The following is a 23,628-nucleotide window of genomic DNA, read 5'->3' on the forward strand; positions in this document are numbered from 1 at the left end:
TCTGTTCCCCGCTTCAGCATTGATTGTCATATGTCCTTGTATACCCATGTGCTGACGCTGTTCCTGTCTTGTTCCATGTCTTGTTCCAATCAAATGTTTGACTCTCCATACCTGCTTCTCTACTCCAGCATCGGTCCTTACACCTAAGGTTAGGTATTCAGAAGACTGAGACAGGTTTCTCCCTTATCTTTTTACCTCGGCTTTGCTCCTTTCATTTTTCTTTTGATCCTGACAAACTCCCCAGCCCCTGCCGGTGACAAGCATACCAAAACATGATCCTGCTACCACAATTCTTGAAATTACCCATCACTTCAAACCACAACTGCCATTCCCTCCATCTCTCCATCCACTGCAACTCCTCCCCCTCCAACTCCTCCTCCTCAGATAAACACTCAACTAGTTCCATCCTATTATCCTCTCTCATTCTCTCAATGACTGCAGGTCTTGGGAAGCCCAACGCTGTTATGCTTGAACTTCTCAGTCTAGATGGTAAGTTTTTCTATTTAGTCATCTAAATAACGTACAATTATTCTAAGCTATGTGATGATAGTTTTATCATGAGAGTGTAGATCTGAAATGTACATTGAGTTAAATTATTCGAAATATGCAGATAATGTATATATTTTTGTCGTGGGTGGGATTGGGAGTAGAGGTTACCACGGGTGAAAATTCATTCCTGTTGCCGTCTTTTCCTGTAAAAAAAATGTCCTGTACTGTCCTGAACCAGCAACAGTTCTATTACCACGGAACTTTCCTGTCCCTTCTGATAAAAATCCCGCTGTCCCATGCAAATTTCTATGCGCAGAAATATGTAGGCTATTGCTTGTGTTTAGGAAGTATTGAACATCATTTCAGTAATGCAATATGGTTGTCTTACCTATCTTAGTTAAATGCACTGACTGTAGTCAAAGAGCATGTTTTAAATCACTCCCGGCTCCGGGCAAATTTCTATGTGCAGAAATATGTAGGCTATTATGTATTTTTTAGGAAGTATTGAAAATCATTTCAGTAATGCAATATGGTTGTCTTAACTATCTTAGTTAAATGCACTGACTGTAGTCAGTCTGGATGAGTATCTTTTAAATGACAAATGTAGATGATTAAGGCTTGATGATGAGGACAGAGACCCCAGTAGGATGGTCTGCTCAGCATATAAAACCCTAGCCTACAACTGAGCACTGCACAAATATGAACACTTAGGCTACACCACTTACAACAAGAACATTAACATTTACAACAGCAGTACTGCATCAGTCAATCTATGTGTTATTTATCTCTTTACTTCAGATGCCACAGGTTTAATTAAATAGCAAACAATTGGGCTTGACAGGTATAGTTGTTGGGAGTAGAGCAGCTAAGCGAGTCAGGCCGCTTGTCCCGCTCTCCGGTTGGTAACCTAGCCTATTTGGTTAAACCACAGCCATGTACTCGGTCAAAGACAACTCTATCAAATGCAGCTAAAACATCGCTCTTTCCTTGGTTCTAATGTTAATGTTAGTGATGGGTCCTTGGCTGCAACTAGATGATGCATTTCCTCTCTTAAGTGCTTCTTTATTCACAGACATAGCCTACATTGGCATCTGAGGTAAAGTAGTGACTGGCTCCAACTGCAAGGTGCGAGAGTGAGTCGAAGGGGATCATTTATTTTTTATCAATTTTTATTTTTTATGAAATGCCCCCTGTCGATCCTGTCCCATCTCGAGCTTGACTAGAACTTGAGTCCCATTTCTGCCAGAATCCCACAGGGCCGCAGTAGCCATGTTCACGCATCAACCTCTAATTGGGAGATCCGCAACAGGTAACCCTCATTGACTCTTGTTTCAACCCACGTCTTTGCTAGAGGCATACTGTAGGCCAAATGTTTCAGTTCTAGACAATCTTGTGCCTATACCAATTCAAAGCAATCCCATGGTATTTTCTAATAACGGGTTACCTTGTATTAGAGACTCCATCTGACCTGAAATCCCGCAGCTGCGGTTTTGAATTTGTTCATGTAAATGCCAGAAGTTTGATTTCAAGGAAGGATTTTATTGAAATTATGGCTTCTCTATCCAATGTGGACATTCTGGTAATTTCTGAATCTTGGTTGAATATTTTGTGCTGGACTCTGATGTGCCTCTGTCTGGTTATAATGTTTACAGGTCAGACAGAATTGGCAGAAGTGGGGGTGTTGCCATATTTACAAAGGACAATTGAAATGTTTCTGTATCTCTTGCTACCTCAATCCCTAAGAAGTTTGATTGTCTCATTGTTAATGTGAGCCATGGTCATGATAACCATCTGACACTAATAGCAGAGTATCACCCTCCCTCTGCTCCCTCATGTGCTCGTAGCAATTTTCTCTGAATTGCTATCTAAGCATGGTTAATCTGAACTACTAATTATGGGCGATTTTAATATTGATTGGAGGACGCCAGTGTCAGCGACGCTGAAGGATATTTGTTGTGAGCAAAACTACCTCAGCTGATAACTGAGCTTCCATGTCCGAATCCTAATCTACCCTGATTGATCTTATTTTGACGAATACACTAGATAAATATGTCGCTAGTGGAGTTTCCACACTGGATTTTTGTGACCATTGCCCAGTTGTCTGTGTCAGAGATGTGAGAATGCATAAATCTATGCATTTAAGAAGAACTTTAAAAACTTTTGTGAACAAGTTTTTTTACATTATCTTTATTTTAATTACATTTATTTCAGCTATCCCTGAGCATGATTTACCTTTAAGCTTTTTTACAAATGTCTTCAATACTATTGTAGATAATCATGCCTCCTTCAAAACTCTGAGAGTTTAAGGTACTGTAGATCGAATGCCTGGTTCACTTCTGACTTATCCGTAGTCATTCACAAGAGAAATGTTGCCTGAGACAAGGCCAAAAACACAGGCTTAGGTCCGGATTGGCAATCTTTTAGGCATTTGAGGAATCAATGTGTAAGACTAATCAGAAAGGCAAAATCTGATTAATATGTAATCACTCTTTCTAATTGTAAGGGGAATCTGGCTAAATTCTGGAAAACTGTACAATCTCTGAAGGGTTGCACTTCCTCCTCTCTGCCTCAACAAATTAATTCAGACTCATCATTGATGCATTTATCTTCATTTAACTTAAACGGGCTATATTTTGGAAAGATCGTCTAACTCTACTTTCTCTAAGGGTGGCTTAAACGTTGTTTCTGGAATTTTGCAGATTGACTCGGAATATGGTTGTTAAGTTTTTGCATTTTGGCAAAAATCCAAGAAATCCACAGGGGCTAATCAATTGGAACAGAGTCTACTCAAGTGTGCTGCCACCTTCATTGCTGGCTCAGTAACCCATATCTTAAATCTAACATTGTTAATCAGGAAATATTCCAGAAGTATGGAAACCATTAAGAGCAGGGATAGTAGTGATCTTGATAATTATTGTCCCATCTCCAGGCTTCCCTGTCTAGCTCGTATCTTTGGTAAATAAGCAACTTCACTCTTTTATCTGAGCATGGTATTTTGAATGTAAATCAATCTGGGTTTAGGCCAGGGCACAAGACTATCACTGCAACCACATTAGTTGTTAATGATATTGTCATTGCTTTAGACCAGGGGTGTCAAACTCATTCCATGGAGGACCTAGTGTAACTGCAGGTTTTTGGTTTTACCTTTCAATTTAGCCCTAGACAACCAGGTGTTGGGAGTACCTTACTCATGAGTAACCTTAATTCATCAATCAAATACAAGGGAAGAGAGAGAACCCACACACACTTGGCTCTCTGTTGAATGAGCTTGACACCTGTGCTTTAGACGATAAAATGAATTATGCTGCCTTGTTTGTGGACTTGTCAAGAGCGTTTGATACTGCTGATCATGCTATTTTATTGAACAAGTTGTCATCGATTGGCCTGGGCTCTGACACCTGCTGATGGTTACATGATTATCTTAATGCCAGAATACGATACTAGGACCTGCTCTTTTCAGTATTCATATAGATGCTATTGGTCAATCTGTAAAAAAAAATATATTTAATCTATATGTGGATATTACTATTATGTAAGCAATTGCCCCGACGCATGACCTGGTTGTGACAAGGCTACAGTCAGATTTTACAGCTGTGTAGGAAGCCCTTACTCACTTAAAACTTGTGTTTAATAAAGGCAAACTAAGTACATGTTGATTTAAAGTGGGCTTCTTTTTACAGAAACAGATCTTGCCTCTCTCTAGTCAGTAGGATGCAGATCGTGCAGTCAACCTTTCTACCTGTTCTTGATTATGGTGATACTATTTATCAAATTGCAGCTGCCACCGCTCGTATACCCCTGGATGTCATTTATCAAAGTGCCCTTCGTTTTATCACAGGAGACAGTTTTATTACTCATCACTAAATTATTTACCAAAAGGTTAGCTGGACCTCTTTGAAATCCCGTTGATCACATCATTTCGCTATTTTTGTTTACAAAGCCCTGCTCCACAATCTTCCAACTTACCTAACATCACTGTTAAGATTTAAAATGACTAGTTAGCAAACCCGTTCACAGGTTTGGTTAACTCTGGAGACTCCTTTTGGTGTCTACAGAGTTAGGGTGCAAGGAAGTTAAAGGCTGATTTACCTATGTTTGGAATATTCTTTAAAAGACGTTTCGATTGGATGCTTTGGTGTCCCTAGGGCAATTCAGACAGCTGACAAAGGATTTTTAGAAGGAAGAATGTGTTTGTTTTTAGTTGACTATGTTTGTATCTTAATGTGTATTTAATGTGTGTGTGTGTGCATGCAGACACTAGCCTGCATGCACACATGCGTGCATCTTTCACACCTCAGTCAGTGACTTTGAAACTGGCCATGTATCTTGTCTTTGTTGTATAGAGTGTTTGATAGTAGTCTAATTATTCATAGCTCAAAATCATGGCTCTGCTTGAAATGTGGGACAAATTGGATGCGTTCAGCGACACTGTTTGTTTAGAGAGGCTGGTAATGTCTGTGCATACAATGATGCAATTTTCTTCCTTGTAAAACCTGTCATTTAACCTTTATTTAATCACGGAGTCCTGCTGAGACCATGGTCTGTGTGTGTTAATATGTGGTCTTTCCCACTTTACTGAGTTGGTAACACTTTATAATAACTTATACGAATAATCCATTATAAATTCTTTTTGAGGTTTACCCCCCATCGCCCATCCAATATATTTTACGTTGGAGCTCATTTACTGCATGTATATACAATTTTAAAAAACTCTCAAATGCTATTTGGAGAAAACAAGCAAAAACAAGCCGAAATTACCCCAGCCATGATCACATTGGTTGCTGTAGCTTCACTCACATGGCTGATTAGCTATGCAATTAGCCGCTACACATTAACTCACATTAAAAACTATAATACAATACATACAGAGGGATCTGTAGGCAGAAAAATATATATTAACAAAAAGTTGTCAAGGTTTTCGATGCTGGTCATTCGAGTCAAGTGCAGGAGAGCAGAGATAGGTGATCAGGCGACTTTATTTGCCAAGATAACAGACGGGTGCAAACAGCTACATCTCAAGTCAACCGGCAGAAGTGACAAGTGCAAAATACCGTCAAGAATACAACCATAAGTTTCACCAAAATTTCCCCAATAGGGTACAGGCAATGCCCAGGGTGAAAAACCCAGACTGGCACGATACAATAAACACAAAACAAAACAATTCCACACAAAGACACAGGGGGAACAGAGGAATATATATACAGTGGGGAGAACAAGTATTTGATACACTGCCGATTTTGCAGGTTTTCCTACTTACAAAGCATGTAGAGGTCTGTAATTTTTATCATAGGTACACTTCAACTGTGAGAGACGGAATCTAAAACAAAAATCCAGAAAATCACATTGTATGATTTTTAAGTAATTAATTTGCATTTTATTGCATGACATAAGTATTTGATCACCTACCAACCAGTAAGAATTCCGGCTCTCACAGACCTGTTAGTTTTTCTTTAAGAAGCCCTCCTGTTCTCCACTCATTACCTGTATTAACTGCACCTGTTTGAACTCGTTACCTGTATAAAAGACACCTGTCCACACACTCAATCAAACAGACTCCAACCTCTCCACAATGGCCAAGACCAGAGAGCTGTATAAGGACATCAGGGATAAAATTGTAGACCTGCACAAGGCTGGGATGGGCTACAGGACAATAGGCAAGCAGCTTGGTGAGAAGGCAACAACTGTTGGCGCAATTATTAGAAAATGGAAGAAGTTCAAGATGACGGTCAATCACCCTCGGTCTGGGGCTCCATGCAAGATCTCACCTCGTGGGGCATCAATGATCATGAGGAAGGTGAGTTATCAGCCCAGAACTACACGGCAGGACCTGGTCAATGACCTGAAGAGAGCTGGGACCACAGTCTCAAAGAAAACCATTAGTAACATACTACACCGTCATGGATTCAAATCCTGCAGCGCACGCAAGGTCCACCTGCTCAAGCCAGCGCATGTCCAGGCCCGTCTGAAGTTTGCCAATGACCATCTGGATGATCCAGAGGAGGAATGGGAGAAGGTCATGTGGTCTGATGAGACAAAAATAGAGCTTTTTGGTCTAAACTCCACTCGCCGTGTTTGGAGGAAGAAGAAGGATGAGTACAACCCCAAGAACACCATCCCAACCGTGAAGCATGGAGGTGGAAACATCATTCTTTGGGGATGCTTTTCTGCAAAGGGTACAGGATGACTGCACCGTATTGAGGGGAGGATGGATGGGGCCATGTATCGTGAGATCTTGGCCAACAACCTCCTTCCCTCAGTAAGAGCATTGAAGATGGGTCGTGGCTGGGTCTTCCAGCATGACAACGACCCGAAACACACAGCCAGGGCAACTAAGGAGTGGCGCCGTAAGAAGCATCTCAAGGTCCTGGAGTGGCCTAGCCAGTCTCCAGACCTGAACCCAATAGAAAATCTTTGGAGGGAGCTGAAAGTCCGTATTGCCCAGCGACAGCCCCGAAACCTGAAGGATCTGGAGAAGATCTGTATGGAGGAGTGGGCCAAAATCCCTGCTGCAGTGTGTGCAAACCTGGTCAAGAACTACAGGAAACGTATGATCTCTGTAATTGCAAACAAAGGTTTCTGTACCAAATATTAAGATCTGCTTTTCTGATGTATCAAATACTTATGTCATGCAATAAAATGCAAATTAATTACTTAAAAATCATACAATGTGATTTTCTGGATTTTTGTTTTAGATTCCGTCTCTCATAGTTGAAGTGTACCCATGATAGAAATTACAGACCTCTACATGCTTTGTAAGTAGGAAAACCTGCAAAATCGGCAGTGTATCAAATACTTGTTCTCCCCACTGTATATGCAGTGTGATTAGGGAATGTGAACCAGGTGTGCGGGAAACGGAACAAATGAAAAATGGAGCGGCGATGGCTAGAAGACTGGTGACGTTCGGGCGGCGTTCGGAAGTCGACAAGGAGAGGAGCCGACTTCGGCGGAAGTCATGACTAAAGTTAACAAATGAGTTTGTTTTACCAAACAATATTTTTTGCAGTTTTACGGCTAATTTCCTGCAATTCTACAAATGTTGCAATGGCTCATGCCATGATATCTGAGTGAGAGTCACTAGCTAAATCAATAAGGCCATAATTACTACAAGTTTAGATTCTGTAGCTAGCTAGATTAACTAGACTAAGGCCTAGGGAATCTAGGCCTTAGTCTAGTTAATCTAGCCAGCTACAGATCAAGGTAACCTGCGATAGCCGACCACCGCATAGCTGATGGTTTGGTGTCGGAGGTTTGGAGCAGCATTGGAGCTGTCAAATCGGTGAGCAGCTGCTCTTGATCATTGTCAAGAAGCCACACTCATCCCACTCATGTTAGAAGGTCCCACTAGTTCAGAACGAGAAAGTGTAGGCTATATAGAAATAACTATGCTTAAATTGAAAATTATTAAATAAAATAATTTGGAGTTTTTTCAGCCTAATAGAGGCGATGTAGATTTCATCCCACATTCCAATGTTCAAACTTGGCTCTTAATGTGATTCCATGCAGCCAATGGAAATGTCCGCTTTAGGTATAATGTCAATCGCTAAGCATCATTATTTTAAGCATTATTATTTCTATACAGCCTACACTTTCTTGTTATGTTATTCCCCTTCTCCTTTTGTCTGGTATGGCTCCTCCTGCTACCTTCTGCCACTCAGAAAAACAATATGGTTTTCACTTTAGCCAGCATGTTTGAGTCAGAGGAGGCAGGTGAAGGGAGAAATGGGGAGGAAGAGCTCATTGTAATGGCTACAATGGAATGGACAAACAGTACCAAACACATGCAAAAGTCTACCTCACTGGTTTAAGACATATTTCAATAGTCTGATACTGGGTTTGTGCTAGCATGGTACTGTGATTATACCATGATGGTACTGGGTTGGTACTGGGATGATACTGGCAGAATCCTGGATGTGTCCTCTCATTTCAGGTTCTGCAGGCAGCTAAGATATTACTCCAGCAGCAATAGAAGAAGAGTGGTTTGAACTCTGCAAAGAGCCATACCAAACCACGGCCCCTACAGGTGAGTATTAAATCAAAATCAAATTGTATTTGTTATGCGCCCGAATACAACCTTACAGTGAAATGCTTACTTACAAGCCCTTAACCAACAATGCAGTTTTAAGAAAAATAAGTGTAAAGAAAGTATTTACTAAAACAAACTGAAGTAAAAAAAAAATAATAATAATTGAAAAAAAAAAATAGAAAAATAGAAAAATAATTTCATTATACTAAAATTATATTATACCATATATTATTATTTTTTTTTTAACCTTTATTTTAACAGGGAAGACATATTGAGACACTGTATAATACAACAAAAAATACACATTATACTATATATATATGAAAGTATTCAGACCCCTTGACTTTTTCCACATTTTGTTACGTTACCGTCTTATTAAAAAATTCTAATTTTTTAAAGAATCCTCAGCAATCTACACATAATACCCCATAACGACAAAGTGAAAACAGGTTTTTATACACTTCTGCAGATGTATTAAAAAAATGACAAATAAAATACCTTATTTACATAAGTATTCATAGCCTTTGCTATGACACTCGATATTGAGCTCAGGTGCATCCTGTTTCCATTTATTTTAACAGGTAAGACATATTGAGACACTGCACTGTATAATACAACAAAAAATACACATTATACTACACTGCTCCAAAAAATTAAGGGAACACTAAAATAACACATCCTAGATCTGAATGAATAAACATTCTTATTAAATACTTTTTTCTTTACATAGTTGAATGTGCTGACTACAAAATCACACAACAATTATCAATGGAAATCAAATTTATCAACCCATGGAGGTCTGGATTTGGAGTCAAAATTAAAGTGGAAAACCACACTACAGGCTGATCCAACTTTGATGTAATGTCCTTAAAACAAGTCAAAATGAGGCTCAGTAGTGTGTGTGGCCTCCACGTGCATGCTGCTGATGAGGTGGCGGATGGTCTCCTGAGGGATCTCCTCCCAGACCTGGACTAAAGCATCCGCCAACTCCTGGACAGTCTGTGGTGCAACGTGGCGTTGGTGGATGGAGCGAGACATGTTGTCCCAGATGTGCTCAATTGGATTCAGGTCTGGGGAACGGGCGGGCCAGTCCATAGCATCAATGCCTTCCTCTTGCAGGAACTGCTGACACACTCCAGCCACATGAGGTCTAGCATTGTCTTGCATTAGAAAGAACCCAGGGCCAACCGCACCAGCATATGGTCTCACAAGGGGTCTGAGGATCTCATCTCGGTAGCTAATGGCAGTCAGGCTACCTCTGGCGAGCACATGGAGGGCTGTGCGGCCCCCCAAAGAAATGCCACCCCACACCATGACTGACCCACCGCCAAACCGGTCATGCTGGAGGATGTTGCAGGCAGCAGAACGTTCTCCACGGCGTCTCCAGACTCTGTCACGTCTGTCACATGTGCGTGTGAACCTGCTTTCATCTGTGAAGAGCACAGGGCGCCAGTGGCGAATTTGCCAACCTTGGTGTTCTCTGGCAAATGCCAAACGTCCTGCACGGTGTTGGGCTGTAAGCACAACCCCCACCTGTGGACGTCGGGCCCTCATACCACCCTCATGGAGTCTGTTTCTGACCGTTTGAGCAGACACATGCACATTTGTGGCCTGCTGGAGGTCATTTTGCAGGGCTCTGGCAGTGCCAGCATTCAAAAGTGACCAAAACATCAGCCAGGAAGCATAGGAACTGAGAAGTGGTCTGTGGTCACCACCTGCAGAACCACTCCTTTATTGGGGGTGTCTTGCTAATTGCCTATAATTTCCACCTTTTGTCTATTCCATTTGCACAACAGCATGTGAAATGTATTGTCAATCAGTGTTGCTTCCTAAGTGGACAGTTTGATTTCACAGAAGTGTGATTGACTTGGAGTTACATTGTGTTGTTTAAGTGTTCCCTTTATTTTTTTGAGCAGTGTATATATTCCAGTCATACTTCATCAAAGGCCTTTTCAAAGTCAGCTATGAATACCAGACCTGGTTTCCCAGATTTTTCATAGCGTTATAGTCTTTCCAGTACTTGTCTTATATTATCTCCATGTAGAAAACCTGTCTGATCAGGATGAAAAATAACCGACAATACCTTTTATATTTCTATGCGCTATGCATTTTGCTAGGATTTTGGCCTCACAACACCGAAGTGTAAGGGGTCAGCAGTTTTTTGGTTGACTGCATCTTTATATTTACCATCTGGGTTCTGTTTCAGTAAAAGTGAAATCAGACCTTCTTGCTAGGTATCAGATAGTCTACCATTGTTTTAGGAGTGGTTTAAAATTCTTTAATTTGCGTCTCCAATTTCCTCCTCTGTAATTAGTAATTAGGCCTTTTCATGAGTCTTTTTGCATAGCTGTTCATTTCGCACTATTAATATAAGAAAAATCCTTACAATTAACTTCAGTTAGTGGACATGGAGGAGACTGAAATGAAAACATATGCTTAAAGTACTATGCTTCCTCTTTCAAAATATTGTTTAAGGAATCATGGATTACTCTGTCATTTGTAACAAGGTTATGTATATTCTTTTTGGTAGTAATTATATGTTGAAGACTAAAAAAAGTTTTCTGTATTTTTCACCATATTCCATCCAGTTCGCTTTATTACATTTGATTGTTCCTCCATTTTTTTTTTCCCTCTAACTTATTCTGTGCCTCTATGTTAGTTTTTATTGCTATCTATCTGAACTCTTTTGACTTAAATAGTTTTTGTTTTAAAGATGAGTGTTGAGTTGTATGGCCTCTAAATGCAATTTTAAAAGTGTCCCATACAATAAGGGGATCTGCTGTACCTATGTTACACTATATATACAAAAGTATGTGGACACCCCTTAAAATGTGTGGATTTGGCTATTTCAGCCACACCCGTTGCTGACAGGTCTATAAAATTGAGCACACAGACATGCAATCTCCATAGACAAACACTGGCAGTAAAATGGCCTTACTGAAGAGCTTGGTGACTTTTAACGTGGCAGCGTCATAGGATGCCACCTTTCCAACAAGTAATTTAGTCAAATTTCTTCCCTGCTAGAGATGCCCCGTTGAACTAAGTGTTGTCTGTCCCCTATCAACACTCTTTTAACTTTTGGTGCCAGCAAAAATGACATAAGAAAGTAGTCAAGACGACTAGCTTGATTGAGCCTCCGCCATGTATATCTCAGTAGGTAAGGATTTTTAAGCCTCCATATATCCAGTAGTTACACTATATCCATAATATTCATAATTTCCTTAAGTGCATGAGGGTGATATTTTGTAGTGATTTCCTTTCTGGTCTATTGAGGTACTTAAAACCGTATTATAATCTCCCAACAAAATTATTGAGTCATATATTGCCTGTAAACTTGATAAATGATTATGCATATTTTCAAAGAAGTGTGGATCATCATTATTTGGGCCATATAGATTAATGAGCCAAATCTGTTTATAGGATCCACCTTCCTTGTGGATCTGTTTGAACAGTTTGCACATTTGGACCAAAATGATTGTAAATTGATACCACTCCTATTGACTCCCCCCCCCCCCCCCGTGCTTTTTCCATACAACTTCATCTAAAGGTTTAGAATGAGTTTCTTGTAAACAAGAGATATTATATTCCTTATCTTTAGGCCAGGTAAAAACTGATTGTCTTTTCTTATTATCTGCTAAGCCATGACAATTATAACTAGATATACTTATTTCACACCACTTACCATAATGAAATAAATGTTTTGATTGTACTTACCATAATATATATTTGTAAACGTACCATTAAGAAGTACCATGATAATTAAGTGTCCATATAGCTGTACCAGGATATTTGCACTGTTAAGCATACTGTAGCTGCGACTAAGTAAACCTCTAATTGTTCTCAAATATTCCACCCTCTAAAGCATATATGTCAGAGTCAAGGCCCGCGGGCCACATCCGGCCCGCGAGAAGGTTTTTTACGGCCCCTGGGATGATCTTGATTTATTATTAGAACCGGCCCGCAGACCGCAGCAAGCCGGCAGCCCGCAGATCTTTTACACGCACCAATACTACATTTCCCACAATGCAACGGTGACGCACCGAGCAGTAGGCTGCTGTGTAAATGAGATGGAGCTGCCTTGGGAAAAACTCGTGGGTTTGACAACCGACGGAGCACCTGCGATGTGTGGACACAGGAGCGGACTGGTGGCGAAGATACGGGAAAAGATGCAAGAGGAAAACGCGACAGGTGAGCTGACAGCTTATCATTGTATCATACACCAGGAAGCGTTGTGCGGTAAAGCCTTGAAAATGGAGCATGTAATGAGCATCATCACGCGCACAGTTAACTTTATCAGAGCCAAAGGTTTGAATCACCGCCAGTTCAAGGCATTTCTGACGGAGTTAGAAACGGAGCATGGTGATTTGCCTTATCACACAGAGGTGCGATGGCTAAGCCAGGGAAAGGTGCTTCAAAGATGTTTCGAGCTTCGTGAGGAGATTTGTCTGTTCTTGGACAGCAAAGGGAAAGACACAACACAACTCCGAGACGAAATGTTTCTGTGTGAAATGGCTTTTCTGTGTGACATTACGAGTCATCTGAATGCAATGAACTTGCAGCTGCAGGGTCGGGATCATGTCATCTCTGATATGTACAGTACAGTGAAGGCATTTAAAACCAAACTGACTCTGTGGGAGACGCAGATGCGGAAAGAAAATTTGAGCCACTTTCCCAGCTGCCAGACCATGAAAGAGAAGCTCTCTACCAGTGCGTTCCCGAGCGCACAGTTGGCTGATAAAATAGGTATGCTTGCCGCTGACTTTCGACGCCGATTTGCTGACTTTGAAGCACAAAAAAGCAGGTTGGAACTGCTCGGTAACCCATTTGCTGTTGACGTGGAAAGCTCACCACCAAACCTCCAAATGGAGTTGATTGACCTCCAATGCAATGATGCACTGAGGGCAAAATATGCGGCAGTGGGTGCTGCGGAGTTCGCCCGTTTCCTCCCCGACACAATGCCCCAGCTGCGCATCCAGGCTGCTCAAACGTTGTCTATGTTTGGCAGCACATACCTGTGTGAACAACTGTTTTCTTTGATGAACCTGAACAAAACATCACACAGAAGTCGACTTACTGCTGAACACCTCCACTCAATTCTGAGGATTTCCTCAGCTCAGAGCCTTACCCCGAACATTGATGAACTTGTGGAAAAGATGGGACACCACCAAGTATCACCCTCAACCTCAAACAAGTGAACATTACTGTGCAATCACATATTTAGAGTTTTTACTCAGTTCAAGTTTAAAAGTTAAAGTTTAATATTTGTTTTCACTGCATGTTACTTCTCCTTAAACAAAGTGTTGTTTTTGATTAATAGATTTTTGCACTTTATTTTATTGTATTTCAATCCAATTATATTTTAAAAATATTTCAGTTGAGTGGATGATAGAAAATTGCTATTATTGTTTTTTTCTTTGAAGTAAATTTAGCCCACTTTTGCTAAAATAGAAAATATAGGCTACTGATGGTGCCTTGAATACCGGTTTCTTTCATTTAATGTTCATGTTATGGGGATTTTTATATAAAGGAAATTTGTCTTTTGTGTCTGTTGAAAATTAAAGATTACTGACAGAGCCATAAGAAAATATTGCTTTATTTATCTGATCATATTGGAATATATTTGTTAGGTTTTCAGTAGGTTCAATTAGGTTCACTAGACTATATGCGTCATTTAAAAAATTTTCAATGAACATTCGAACAGTCCGGCCCTCGGCTTGTAGCTAAATTTTTTATTTGGCCCTCCGTCCATTTGACTTTGACACCCCTGCTCTAAAGCCTCCCCCTCGTGTCAAGTTGGGTTGTCATTCCAGTGACTGGCTGACCTGTACACATGGATCCTAGGGCCTTTAGCGCATCCTTTAAAAAATAGCACATAGTGCCACCTATAGGACAGAACCAGATCCGCAGCCAACATAATTGTGAATGGCTTCGCCTCGGGTATAGTGCATCTAGTGATTTAAAAATATATATATACACACAAAGGCGCAGACACACACAAGCACAAACTCAAATATTTAACAGTTGTTCAATCCCCGAGCCCAACTCAACAGAAGACTTGATGTGTTAATGCGTATACAGTTATTCTTTTTAAGAAGGCATGCCAAATTGCCAAATTGAGCAGGAATAGAAAGATTTGATTAACCAATATCTAGTCCTAGCTGATGGAGCTCGGATACCCCCCTTCCCCCCAACACCCACACACGCTTTTCCAAGTACCTCTGTGCAGTCAGACCGTTTGATTATTCTGTACCGCCAGGGCCACGATAATTGTTGCCAGCACTGCCATTACCTTGGTATGGTACTCCACCGGAATTCCTAACAGCTAGGTACAAGGTTGTCAAGGTTCTCATTAGCAGCTTTAAGATAATCCTTGTATATTACGCTCACCCATCTGGGGACTTTGGCTTTTGTACCAGGCAGGCTCAGACTCTTGAGGGGGCGGTGCTGCTTTAGTGGTTCTCTGACCACGTTCACCTTTCTGTCATTGCTGCACAAGTTTAAATTACCAAGGGATTCCTGCATAGCTATAGAATCGAACTGTAGTTTTGACACAGCCAGATCAACAGTCGGGGCATTAGCATACATAATAGTCTCATCCGCATATAGATGAACCATTTTTAACATACTGACCAATGGTTTTAATATAAATAGTGATGAGAACAGGTCCCAAAATCGACCCCTGTGGTACACCTTCATGTACTTCAAGAAACTCCCATCAATGGCCTGAGTTCTGTCACTAAGACAATTATGAAACCATGATCAGGCCTATAGAGGACAACTTATTCAATAAAATAGCATGAGCAACAGTATCAAAAGCTTTTGACAGGTCCTTTAACAAAGCAGTACATTAGATTTTTTTGTCTAAACCATTGTCAAGATCATTAACAACTAAAGTGGTTTCTGTAATAGTGCTATGCCCAGGCCTAAACCCTGATTGTTTTAAATTTTAAAAAATTACATTTACCAAATAAAGAGCAAAGTTGTACATTTACCAACGATTCAAGAATTTTAGCTAGACAAGGAAGCCTTGAAATGGGGCAATAGTTATGAAGATCACTACTATCCCCGCACTTATGGAGTAGCAGCACAAGAGGTGATTTCCATACTTATATTTCATGATATCAATGTTAAATAAAATGATTGAGCCGACAATGATTATTATTTCATCATTCCAGAATCATAGTTTGCGTCATTTGTGTGTTTTCTGAACAAAAAAAGTACCTTTTAAGTGTGTTTGCATTACCAAAATATTGACAGTGTACATTTTTATTTGATATTCTGTTTTGCAGTCTTTTATTTGATGTTTTCTTGCAATTGAAACACTGATAACATATTTATTTAAGATCTGTCAAGAGGTGTAGTTTGTCCTCAGATTGCGTAAGACATACGTTTAACTTAGTCATGTCAGTTGTTTAGGTTCCTGATATAAGATAAAACATGCTGCTGTTTATTCTTTATCACTGTGGCCATTCACCAGTGTCATTGGGCACTGGTCAGTTAGTATTCAGTGTGTATTTGTCTCGAATAATGTCCATAAATTCCCATTAGGAGTGACATCATGCGTGTAATTATGTTGTTAATTATCCGGTGAACACAGCTCCTTCTCATTCTAGGGTCACCTTTAGAAATGGACGCAACCTATTGTTATGCGGTCATGTAGTCAGACATTTATGAACATGTCTGTTCTCTTGTGCGCTACCCCTGTGTCTTCAAAATTCCATACTATTCCATATGGTTTACAGGTGCAAAATAAAATAAAATAAAAAATAAAATTGTATTTGTCACATGCGCCGAATACAACAGGTGTAGACCTTACAGTAAAATGCTTACTTACAACCAATAATGCAGTTGTAAGAAAAAGTGTACTAAAAAAACAGTAGCAGCAGAGTAAAAATGGGGGGGGGGGACAATGCAAATAGTCCGGGTAGCCATTTGATTAGCTGTTAAGGTGTCTTATGGCTTAGTGGTAGAAGCTGTTAAGAAGCCTTTTGGGCCTAGACATGGTTCTCCGGTACCGCTTGCCATGCTGTTCTCCAGTCTATGACTAGGGTTGCTGGAGTCTTTGGCAATTTTTTGGGCCTTTCTCTGATACTGCCTGGAATAGAGGTCCTGGATGGCAGGAAGTTTGGTCCAAGTGATGTACTGGGCCGTATGCACTACCCTCTGTAGTGCCTTGCGGTCGGAGGCCGAGCAGTTTCCATACCAGGCGATGATGCAACCAGTCAGGACGCTCTCAATGGTGCAGCTGTAGAACTTTTTGAGGATATGAGGACCCTTGCCAAATCTTTTCAGTCTCTTGAGGGGCATTGGTCGTGCCCTCTTCACGACTGTCTTGGTGTGTTTGGACCATGATAATTTGTTGGTGATGTGGACACCAAGGACTGCTTTAGTTTAGGCTTGTAAGCAGGATCATAAGGATAGAGGTATGGTCAGATTTGCCAAATGGAGGGCGAGGGAGAGCTTTGTACGTGTCTCTGTGTGGAGTAAAGGTGGTCTAGAGGTTTTTTACTTCTGGTTGCACATTTAACATGCTGGTAGAAATGAGGTAAAACGGATTTAAGTTTCCCTGCATTAAAGTCCCCGGCCACTAGGAACACCGCCTCTGGATGAGCATTTTCTTGTTTGCTTATGGCCTTATACAGCTCATTGAGTGCTGTCTTAGTGCCAGCATCGGTTTGAGGTGGTAAATAGACAGCTACGAAAAATATAGATAAACTCTCTTGGTAAATAGTGTGGAGTACCGCTTATCATGATAAGAAAGCTTGAGACTTCCTTAATATTCAATTTTGTGCACCAGCTGTTATTTACAAATAGACACAGACCGCCACCCCTTGTCTTACCGGAGGCAGCTGTTCTATCTTGCCGATGCACTGAAAACCCCGCCAGCTGTATGTTATCCATGTCGTCATTCAGCCACGACTTGGTGAAACATAAGATATTATAGTTTTTAATGTCGCGTTGGTAAGATTGTCTTGGATCGGAGCTCAACCATTTTGTTATCCAATGATTGCACATTGGCTAATAGGACTGATGGTACAGGGGGATTACTCACTCACCGTCGGATCCTTACATGGCACCTCGCGCTATCTCCGTCTCTTCTTCATGCAAATGAATGGTATTTGGGCCTTGTCTTGTGTCTGAAGTAAATACCTTGCGTCCGACTCGTTAAAGAAAAAATATTTGTCCAGTACAAGGTAAGCAATCGCTGTCCTGATATCCAGAAGCTCTTTCTGGTCATAAGACATGGTGGCAGAAACATTATGTACAAAATAAGTTACAAATAATGCGAAAAAACATACACTACACATAATAGCACAATTTGTTAGGAACCCGTAAACGACAGCCTTCTCCTCCGGCGCCATCATATACATTCTGAGTGTAAAGTAGTGCATGATACAGGGAAAGGTGGTATTTTCAGTCAAAATGAGTGGACAATATAATGAATATACGCACATGGATAGTCCACAAGAGCATGGTACAATGTTTTCAATTCAGGTCAAGGTAGTGCACTATATAGGACAGCGTTCTCCAACCTTGTTACTGGAAAGCTACAGTCCTGTAGGTTTTCGCTCCAACCCTAATCTAGCAGACATGACTCTAATAATTATCTGGTTGATAAGCTGAATCACGTAACTTACAACTGGGGTTGGAGCGAAAACATACAGGAGGGTAGCTCTCCAGGAAAAGGGTGTAACGGTTGTCGAAGTCGTTCTCCTCAGACGAGGAGGAGCATGGATCGGACCAACACGCAGCGAAGTATGTAGACATAATGATTTATTAAATGAAGACAAAACACGAAGAACACTTGAATAAACTACAAAAGACGTTAAACAGACCTGAACTTGTGAACGAACGAACGAACGAGACAGTACCGTGTGGTGCAACAAACACAGACACAGCAACAATCACCCACAAACAAACAGTGTGAACAGCCTACCTAAATATGGTTCTCAATCAGAGGAAACGTAAAACACCTGTCCCTGATTGAGAACCATATCAGGCTAGTTAACATGAATCCAACATAGAAACACATAACATAGAATGCCCACCCAACTCACGTCCTGACCCACTAAAACAAACAATTAACACAATAACTAGGGTCAGAACGTGACAAAGGGTTGGAGAGCCCTGATATAGGAAATAGGGCATTGGTATTAAAATCCAAGCCAGGGGGTGCTGCTGGTTTTGTGTTCTACCTGATAATTAATTGCACTGACCTGCTGTCCCAGGTCTAAATCAGTCCTTTATTAGAGGGGAAGAATATATATTTGCAGTGGAACTGGCATTGAGGTCCAGTTTTTAATTTGCCTGGAATAGGGTGTCATTTCCTATGCAACACTTTTACACTGAAAACGCTCTCTCTCCTCACCTGTGTGTATGACAGGGGTCATGGAGCGCATGGCGCAAATTAGTCATCGAGGAACATTTATTGGTTGACGGGAATAGCCAAAGTGATTAATTATCCCGAGGTGAATCACTTAATGAATGTGCATTGTGTGACTTGAAGAAGAAGTTATGGCACAAGTTATTGAAGTCTTTGTTTTTTGTAAAACTGTTGTTTAGAATGTTATATGTCCATGAGAAATTACGTATTTATGGTAGAACTGTGTTATAGGGCTGTCATGGTGGAACATTCCTAGCTGAAGGGAGGTCCTAGAAAGAGTACTAGGTGCTCAGTTGATTTTGCCTGAGGGAGAGCAGGCTAAGCAGGGGATATTTTCTGTACGAAGTTTATGGGCCAATAAGTCCAGCACCTGTTAATATTGTAAATAAAAGCCTCCAAGAGAGGTAAGCACCAGAACATCCTATCTGTCTCCTCAATGTCCGATCCGCCGCTTCTTCTTCACACAGGTCTCAATGACTATGATGAGTCCTCAGCAGATGCAGCAGCTTCTGTCCCCGGGTCAGCTCCAGGCTCTGCTCCAACAGCAGCAGCACACTATCCTGCTCCAGCAGGTACAGCACGATCCAATCCAAATTACTATACTATGCTGTATTACTATACTATAATATACTACAAAGGTATTCAACCTTTTCTTGCCCAGGGACCACCGCCCTGGCAATCTGGCGACCAAGGGATTCCCATCATATGTTTTTTTCCACGTCTTGTCTTATTGTCCGGTGAATGGTAATGGCAAAGACAAGTAATCAACACTTTAAAATGAATATATTTGGTTTTCATTATTTTGACCTCCCCACACTATAATTGGAAGAAGTGTAAAGTCTAGCATAGCCTATTGCTAGAAAGGTAACTCGGGCTGGGACGATTATGGAATTTGTGGTAACGATTCATTGTCATGCAAATGCCCACAATTATTGTCATAATTGTCATTTTTGCTGAAAAAAAGTTTTGAGCTTGTAACGCATCTTTGAAAATGTGCTAATTAGACACTGCTGTCTCAAAAACCAATGGTTTTGACCGCTTACAACTTTTGGAAATGAAGCTTCTCCTCAAAATCCATGTGTACATGTTGAGGATTTCATTCCTGTGGTGTTTGTAACTACTCTGGTTAGCAATTTGTATGTCCAACTGAAGCGTGTTTGCCAAAACGCTATACACTGAGTGCACAAAACATTATGAACATCTGCTCCTTCCGTGACATAGACTAACCAGGTGAATCCAGGTGAAAGCTAGTCAGTGTATATGATGGGGAGGAGACAGGTTAAAGAAGGATTTTTAAGCCTTGAGACAATTGAGACATGGATTATGTATGTTTGCCATTCAGAGGGTGAATGGGCAATGCTAAAGATTTAAGTGCATTTGAACATGGTATGATAGTAGGTGCCAGGCACACCGGTTTGTGTCAAGCACTGCAATGCTGCTGGGTTTTTCCACACTCAACAGTTTCCCTGTGTCTATCAAGAATGGTCCACCACCCAGGGATATCCAGCCAACTTGACACAACAGTGGGAAGCATTGGAGTCAACATAGGCCAGCATCCCAGTGGAACACTTTTGGCACCTTGTAGAATCCATGCCCCGATGAATGGAGGCTATTCTGAGGGCAAAAGGGGGTGCAACTCAATATTAGGAAGGTATTCCTAATGTTTTGTACACTCAGTGTATATCCCATTTTCGGAAATGTTGGTAAATTAGCTTTTATTTTTTAAAGAACTTATACGTGTGTTTTTTAAGTATCAAATCCCGGCATGGGGTTGTTCAATGAAAGATACATTTGTTTGAAATCTATCACTTGATGGTTACATTTCAGAGAGACAAATGTTTTTTTGCAAAACACTATATATCTGCCTCACATAGTACTGCTAGGTTTTACACAGTCAAATGTAACAAATAACTACATTTGTATATCTAGTTGGGTTCCCGAGTGGCGCAGGCACTGCATCTCAGTGTTAGAGGCGTCACTACAGACACTCTGGTTTGAATCCAGGCCGGCCGTGATTGGGAGTCCGGTAGGGCAGCGCACAATTGGCCGGTGTAGGTCGTCAGTGTAAATAAGAATTTGTTCTTAACTGACTTGCCTGGTTAAATAAAATACATAAATAAAGAACTGTACAAATGATACATTTGTGATGGCAACATATTTTTTGGGTCAATCAATACAGCAATGAGATATGTACATAAAACATGTACATTTGACATTTTAGTAATTTAGCAGATGCTCTTATCCAGAGTGATTTACAGTTAGTGCATTCATCTTAAAATAGCTAGGTGGGACAACCACATATCACAGTCAAATATACAGTAAATGAAAATGCCATTGTAGCTAAAAAAATCAACATTTTATTACAAACCTAAAATATATATTTTTTTAATCTGAGCACGGTAATATTTTACACACACGTGAAGGTACCCATAAGCAACGCTATTTCTTGTTAAAAGCTTGCCAGCAGCCAGCATCACTTCGGGTGCTTTTTGAAAGCCTAATTCAGTTACTCCAGTGAGTGCAATTAGCTCCAATGAGTGTAATTTGCTCAATATTCAGAGTTGAGATGTCATTAGAAATATGATATTCCCCTCTTTTATACTGTAGGTATGTAATAAAAATATTTTGTCTGTTGTTGCTAGTGATATTCATAAAAACATTGCAATAAAATAAATCCACTTTTTATATATATATATATTTATTTATTTTCGCGGACCCCCTGCAGTACCTCCGCAGACCCCCAGTTGAGCACCCCTGCTATTCTATATGATACTATAATGTAATGTCCCTGTCCCAGGCTGTAGTCCCCACCTGCTTTAAGGAGACAACCATCATCCCAGTGTCCAAGAAAAAAAAATGACATGCCCAAACGACTATCGCCCCACCTCGCTCACCTCACATCATGAAGTGCTTCGAGAGGCTGGTCATGGCCAACATCAAGGCCAGGATGCCAGGCACACTGGACCCACTCCAATTTTCCTACCGCTCCAACAGATCCATGGAAGATGCCATTTCCATCTCTATTTATTCGCTATTGACAAGAGGAACAACTACTGTATATGAGCATGCTGTTCGGCATTCAACACTATTGTTTCCTCAAAGCTCGGGGCGACAGGTAGCCCAGTGGTTAGAGCGTTGGACTAGTAACCGGAAGGTTGCAAGATCGAATCCCTGAGCTGACAAGGTAAAAAAATCGGTCGTTCTGCCCCTGAACATGGCAGTTAACCCACTGTTCCTAGGCTGTCATTGAAAATAAGAATTTGTTCTTAACTGACTTGCCTAGTTAAATAAAGGTAAAATAAAAAATAAGCTTGTCAGCAAGCTTAGAGCCCTGGTTCTGGACATCACCCTCTGCAACTGGATCCTGGACTGTGAGGATTGGCACTTCCTCCACACTGACTCTTAACACAGTCCTCTGTCCCCTGTTCACCCACGACTGCGAGGCTTTGCACGACACCATGGTTGTAGGCCTGATAACCAACAACAACGAGTGAGTTAACGCAGCATCATCAAGGACCCCACACACCACTGCCACGAGCTGTTCTCTCCCTTACCGTGGGGCAGATGGTATCAAAGCATGAGGTCTGATAAGAGGCTATGAGAAAGTTTCTATATACAAACCATCAGACTGCTGAACACGCTCTGATGCTCTACACTTAGCACACATGCACTCATTCATGCACACACACATCACAACTGCTGCTAACAGACTCTTATTATAATGCTCAGTTTATGCACTGCTCACTATCCCCCCCTTTCTCCAATACACATGTAAATATTGGACTATAAATGGTGCCTTCCTGTATTATACTTATGCTAAAATGTTCTATTCTATTCTAATATTCTATTCTACTAAGCCATTTACATTATGTTCGTATTCGTATCTTGTATTATTTCTTATTGTTGTGGCATTGTTGAGAAGTAACCTACAAGTAGGCGTTGCAGTACTTGGAACTTGTCTCGCATAATCTATCCAAGTAAAATGTTACAGTTATTTTGTGTGTGTTTCTATGCTGATGGACAATGTAGCCAAGATACGGTGTCCATATTAGGACAGCCTCAGAGTAACAATGAGTTCAGAGTCGCTCGGACTACAGCACCTGCTCCAGACTCCAAGTGACACTGACACAACTTCTATGGATGTGTGAATATGAGCACTGTGAACATAGACACTGAACCCTTAGCATGTCTCACTCACTCTCTCACTCAGCTCTCTAGGCAGCAGCTAGTGTTCCAGCAGCTCCTCCAGCAGGAGCTGTTCAAAGTGCAGAGACCAGGCCTGGCCTCCCACACCTTGTTTCCAGGTAAATCCTCTCTACTGTAGCTAACTCCTTGGTTTACTTAGTGCAGGGGTTCCCCAAACTTTTTTTGGACCAGGACCATATCTTGATATTTAAGAAAAAATTGAGACCACACCAAAATATGTTGATGAAATCAACAGCCAATGTTTACTTTTTTATTTGGGGCTATGACAGTCTATAACAAATCAGTCTGACAGTACTGTCAGTCTGAAGAAAGTATGGTTTGAAGGGTAACGTTTTATTTTGACCTCATAGCAATAACGCATTCGATACACATCTATAAGCATTTCATTAACGTGTTATAACAGATCCCAACCGCATTATTAAAGGTTCATGAAATATCTCCATAGCATATTCATGTCATGCAAGAGCTCAAATGTAGTGTCATCATTATGGCTGTTCTCAAAAGTGTATTTTTTATATATAGCCTG

At 40.8% G+C, this 23,628-nt stretch overlaps 1 long non-coding RNA gene across 1 annotated transcript; it reads left to right on the forward strand.

Moving 5' to 3' along the window:
* Nucleotides 1-322: 322 nt before the first annotated feature.
* LOC139530416 (uncharacterized) lies at nt 323-23,200 on the forward strand. Its single transcript, XR_011666026.1, has 4 exons — nt 323-489; nt 8,417-8,509; nt 19,364-19,468; nt 23,107-23,200. It is a non-coding gene; the product is annotated as an uncharacterized lncRNA (long non-coding RNA).
* Nucleotides 23,201-23,628: the final 428 nt, after the last annotated feature.

The sequence above is a fragment of the Salvelinus alpinus genome, chromosome 9 (genome assembly GCF_045679555.1).
Source record: "Salvelinus alpinus chromosome 9, SLU_Salpinus.1, whole genome shotgun sequence".
In the NCBI taxonomy this organism is placed as follows: domain Eukaryota; kingdom Metazoa; phylum Chordata; class Actinopteri; order Salmoniformes; family Salmonidae; genus Salvelinus; species Salvelinus alpinus.